We start from the raw sequence: 5994 nt of genomic DNA on the forward strand, positions 1-5994 counted from the left end.
TAGAGAGCAGCTCTGCTGTCTGCTGTCTGAGTTCAGGTTTCACTGAGAGGGATTCTCCTGAGACTCTGGAAGAGGACGCTCTCCTCTGTCTCTCCCTCTCTGTCTCTCCATCCCTCTCTGACTCTCTTTTCCTTTATATTATGCTCCCTCTCCATCACTCCCTCTCTCTCCCTCTCCCTCTCCCTCTCCATCTCTCCATTTCTCCCTCTCCATCTCTCCCTCTTTCCCTCTCTCTCCCCTCTCCCTCTCCATCTATCCCTCTCTCCCTCTCCTTCTCCATCTCTCCAATTCTCCATCTCTCCATCTCCATCTATCCCTCTCTCCCTCTCTCCCTCTCCATCTCTCCATCATCTCCATCTCTCCCTCTCTCACTCCATCTCTCCCTCTCTCTCTCCATCTCTCCTCTCCCTCTCCATCTCTCCCTCTCCATCTCTCCATCTCCATCTCTCCCTCTCTCACTCCATCTCTCCCTCTCCCTCTCCATCTATCCCTCTCTCCCTCTCCATCTCTCCAATCTCCATCTCCATCTATCCCTCTCTCCCTCTCTCCCTCTCTCCCTCTCCATCTCTCCATCTCTCCCTCTCCATCTCTCCTCTCTCCCTCTCTCCCTCTCCATCTCTCCATCTCTCCTCTCCCTCTCCATCTCTCCCTCTCCATCTCTCCCTCTCCCTCTCCCTCTCCATCTCCATCTCTCCTCTCCCTCTTCATCTCTCCCTCTCCATCTCTCCCTCTCTCTCCATCTCTCTCTCTGTCTACTTTCTCCTTTCCTCGCCTCATTCCATCCTTTTCTTTTTGTCAACTTGTTTCCTCCTCTTGGTTGTAATATTCTTCCACCACTAATTTAATCTCTCATTCTGCTCCTTTTCCACCCTTCCTCTCCTCCTTTCCTCCCTCTCCCCTCTCCCCCTCTCCCCTCCCCTCTCCCCTCTCCTCTCCCTCTCCCCTCTCCCCTCTCCCCTCTCCCCTCTCCCCTCTCCCCCTCCATCTCCCCCCCCTCCCCCTCTCCCTCTCCCCTCTCCCTCTCCCCTCTCCCCCTCCCCTCTCCCTATCCTGTCTCCCCTCTCCCCCTCTCCCCCTCTCCCCTCTCCCCCTCTCCCTCTCCCTCTCCCCCCTCCCCTCTCCCCCTCCCCCTCCCCCTCCCCTCCCCTCCCCTCCCTCTCCCTCCCCTCCCCTCCCCCTCCCCCTCTCCCCTCCCCCTCCCCCTATCCCCTCTCCCCCTCCCCCCTCCCCTCTCCCCTCTCCCCCTCCCCCTCCCTCTCCCCCTCTCCCCCTCTGCCCCTCTCCCCCTCTCCCCCCTCCCCCTCTCCCCTCTCCCCTCTCCCCTCTCCCCTCTCCCTATCCAACACCATGGCTCTCTCCACTTTATGATGACTGCATTACTTGATACTTCAGCCGTCCCTCGCTTTGTCTTTTCACCCTCCCTCCGTTGGGTCTTTATGTATGTTGCTAGGCTGCAGTTGCTAGCAGCTCACTCCTGCTTAGAGATAGTGTAATGTGGGACTTGTAGTCAAATAACCTAGAACACAGGGAGGAGAAGGGGGTTTGGGTTGATGTATTGCCTTTTTTTTTTTGGGGGGGGGGTGAGGGGGGTGGTCCTGTTATTAGATATATGGTGGTGTAGGGTAGGATGCTGTGCAGTTTTGGGGGGGATGTAGGTCGAATGGTGATTTGGGTCACCAGAATCAGGAGATTAAACTCCCTGTGTCTCCAAAACAGCCTGATGGACTAATGCAGTAGTATTTGTCTTTTTTCTGTGTGTGGGTATGTGTGTGTGTGTGTGTCTGTATGTGTGTGTGTGTGTGTGTGTGGGGGGGGGGGGTATGTGTGTCTGTGTGTGTGTGTGTGTGTGTGTGTGGGGGAGGGGGGGTGGTTATGTGTGTGTGTGTGTGTGTGTGTGTGTGTGTGTGTGTGTGTGTGTGTGTGTGTGTGTGTGTGTGTGTGTGTGTGTGGGTGTGTGTGGGTATGTGTGTCCGTGTGTGTGGGTGGGTGTGTGTGTGTGTGTCACTGAATGTCCGACGGCTATGAAAACGTAACTTTAACAATCCAGAACCACACAGCTACAGCACAGCAATCCTTTCAAACGCTCAGCCCCTATAGGTGTTGGATGAAGCTGGAGGACACTGGAGAGACCGCTCTGCTGGAGAGACCGCTCTGCTGGAGAGACCACTCTGCTGAGAGACCGCTCTGCTGGAGAGACAGCTCTGCTGCTCTCACTGTGGAGGCTGAGAAGAAAGACTGACTGATGTGCCTTGAACACTGAATCTGTTAGAGCCTGCTGCTCATATGCTTCTACAACACTGAGGACTTACTGATTACAGGTGAGCAGAGCAGAGGAGAGTTAGGAGAGTTAGGAGAGGTGAGGAGAGGTGAGGAGAGGAGAGGAGAGGAGGAAATGATTCTGCTCCTCCTGGTCGGGAATCTTACATGTACGACAGACGGTATGATAACATTATCCGCAAACAAAGACGTTCCCTTTCTGTCCAATCAACTTTCAGCCAGGGTCTTTTTAGACTGATGAATAAATGTTAATGATAGAACGATATGTTTCCAAATGATAACGCACAACACATCTGGTAGGTTATAGGTTGGGCTTAAAATATTGTGGAAATTGATCGTTGATCAATAATACTGTTGGGTGGAATAAAAACGAAATGCGTGGGTGTTTGTAGCAATGTTTCGTCTCGATGGAAACGGTAGGGAGCATGCAGAGCCGCATTCCGAAGTGTGAGAGCCCCTAAACACGGCCAGGGGAGGCACGGCGACGGGAAGCCGAACGTGAAAAAAACTAGTTTTATGTAACGGTCGAGGGTCCGATCCCGCACTGCTGTGACTGATGGAGGTGAAATTAGGAATCAAACCGCTGTCGAAAATAATTAAGGTATCGTGTGTAATTGACTGACCAGCATATTCTAAGTAAACATATTTGTCAGCACTAAACATTATAGTAGACTGGTCGGATAAACATTATAGTAGACTGGTCGGGTAAACATTATAGTAGACTGGTAAATAAACAGGTTAATCTTACCTCTTACTGGTTTGCTGTTGGCCGCTGTCGCTCTTTCCTTGTCAAACCGGTCCCGTTTTAGGCTGCAGGTAGACAGACCGCCGGTCTCACTTATTCCTAATAGGCTATAGCATACAATGTCAACGACTTTTTTTTATGCGCACTTTTGATTCAATTTGTCCTCAGAGCTGTAGAAATCCGCAGCCTGAAAAGTAGCTAACGATGACGACTGGTTGAACAGTCTTCTTTTCACTATGTGTTGCTACAGAGCGGAGACAATTGGCAACCGTTGCAGAGGCCGAGTGATACTGGGGCAAGTTACGGTTGCGACGGGGGATAATGCGCGCTGTTCACTCCCTGCTGCCTCGCCTGGCAATATGCAAGCGTGTGTATTGAGCGTGTGCGTGTGTCCGTCCCTGGGGAATCGATGGCTAGAAGAGCCAACCAGACAGCCAGTAGAGAGAGAGAGAGAGGAGAGAGAGAGAGAGAGAGAGAGAGAGAGAGAGAGAGAGAGAGATGCTGTAAACTCCCTCCTTCGTGTTGATAGCGCCTTAGGGGGGAGGGGGATGCGCATGTGCCAAATCCTTATTCCTCCCCCCCTCCCTCCCCCCCTCCCTCCCTCCCCCTGTCTATGAATGTGTGTGTGTAGCCCATGTGTGTGTGTAGCCATGTGTGTGTGTAGCCCATGTGTGTGTGTAGCCCATGTGTGTGTGTAGCCCATGTGTGTGCGCGGGTAGACCCCGTTCTTGATCCTATTGCCAGACTCAGGATTTGTGCCCTAATATGGCCAGTCACTGTGACTGCTCTCTCTATTCCAGATTCAACTCCAATGGGAGAGTTATGCGTCTTTTCAAACATGCAGTGCAGAACCCCAGGCTGCTCCTGCAGAGTAGCTACATGAGACACAGGCCAGGGTTTACCGTGGGAGATGAAATAAACTGTTTAAGTTATACACTAGGTCTGTTTCACAGACAGTGTCTTCAGCCTTGTTGTACATTTAGTCATTTTTTAGTCGTTTTAGCAGTAGAGTAGAGTGTGTGTGTGTGTGTGTGTGTGTGTGCATTTGTGTGTGTGTGTGCATGTGTGTGTTAGCAGTTGTACTGGTGTTGGTGTGTTAGTTAGGACATGGTATGTTCACATGATCGTGCTATTCATTTCATAGAGTAGTTCACTGAGGAGAGAAGAGCTGAGAGGAGGAACAAGGAGAGGAGAGTAAGTTAATAATGCTGTCTGTCATCTATCCATTCCACTCCTTTGCACTTCTTACCCCAGACCGCCCCCCTTGTGCCTCCCCCTCCCCTGCCTCCCCTGCCCCTGCCTCCCCCTGCCTCCCCCTGCCTCCCCCTGCCCCCTGCCCCCCCTGCCTCCCCCTGCCCCTGCCTCCCCCTGCCTCCCCTGCCCCCCCTGCCCCCCCTGCCTCCCCCTGCCCCCTGCCTCCCCTGCCCCCCCTGCCTCCCCCTGCCCCTGCCTCCCCTGCCCCCCTACTTCCCCCTGCCTCCCCCTGCCTCTGCCTCCTCCCAGGCATCACCAGGAGGTGTGAGGGGGTCGCGGGACCAGGTAGGGGTGGGGTCACCTGTTGAGGTTGTCGTCCGTCACTCTTATGGTCCCCTGGGAAACATGCTCATTGATAGCTGGGAGGAAATATTGAATAGGTAGGTAGGGGACGCCCTCAGCACCAGCTGTCAGAAACACCCGGAATATGCTGTGTTGCCGTGGTACCCACACTGATCCATGTGTGTATCACAGTAACCAGACTAGAAAGAGTTAGAGGAACTGAGAGCCTCTGAGTATGTGTGTGTGATTACACCAGTGTGTCATCTCCATGTACACATCACTTCTCCCTCATTGCTAAACATACCTTGATAGGGCCCCACAGGTTTACTGATCACCTGACCATACCAGGAAGTCATCTCCATGGCTTCTGATCTCTAGTGTCCTAAAGTAAGAACATTTATGCAGGCTGATATAATCTGCTGTAATTTGTGGTGTGGCATACTGTATTTGATGGGTGATCAGAGCTGGCAGTGGGGTTCCGGATTAGATTAGATTAGATTATAAGGGAACGTTCTATGAGTGTGTGTGTGTGAGTGTGTGTGCGTAATCAAAGTGGGATTAGACATCGTCCAGGAGATCGCTCCATTAAAGAGTCTGCTGATTTGAGAAATCATGCACACACACTCTCTCTCTCTCCCTCTCTCTCTCTCTCCCTCTAACTGTGTCTCTGGGGCTGGTTACTGTAGTAAACACGGGGGCAGTGAAGGGATACACAGCACTTAGAGGTCCAGCCTTACTCAGCATTGATTATTCATTCAAGTTAGATGGAGCCTCAGAACTGGAACTGTTTTAAGATTGAGGAGAAGACAGGAGAGGAGAGAACTGTAGCTTGCTCTGTCTCATCTATGTCTCCTCTTCCCTCTTCTTTTCCCTCTCACCCCTCCCTACTCCTCCAGTACTCCCTCCTACTCCTCCAGTACTCCCTCCCTACTCCTCCAGTACTCCCTCCCTACTCCTCCAGTACTCCCTCCCTCCTGTCTGTACTCCACCCCCCTCTCTCTACTATCTGCTTGGACGATTCCCTCTAATCCTTTCTGTCTCTTTGTGAGGAACGCAGCCCTCAGCTGCACACTAGGGCCTAATGGACACAGTCAATAGGGAGGATTTCCATCCTGCTGTCTCTAACCAGGTCAGGTGTGTGTGTGTGTGTGTGTGTGTGTGTGGGTGAGCGGAGGCATGTCACTATGCTGAAAGAGAGTCTGCATGTGCGTGTGTGTGCATGAAATTGTAAGTGTGTGTGTGTGCATCATACAGGGCTGCTTGCCCTAATGGCAGGCAGCTGGGTCTGCGTCAGGAGGGCCGAGTGTTTTGTCCTGGGACCCCTGGGGGTGACATCCAGGATGATGAAAAGACCCTCCGTTTGGACTGAACATGGCGTGTGTGTTTGCATGTGTGTGTGTGTGTGTGTGTGTGTGTACACGCTGTCAGCTGCTGCG

The sequence above is a fragment of the Osmerus eperlanus genome, unplaced genomic scaffold (genome assembly GCF_963692335.1).
Source record: "Osmerus eperlanus unplaced genomic scaffold, fOsmEpe2.1 SCAFFOLD_359, whole genome shotgun sequence".
Classification (NCBI taxonomy): Eukaryota; Metazoa; Chordata; class Actinopteri; order Osmeriformes; family Osmeridae; genus Osmerus; species Osmerus eperlanus.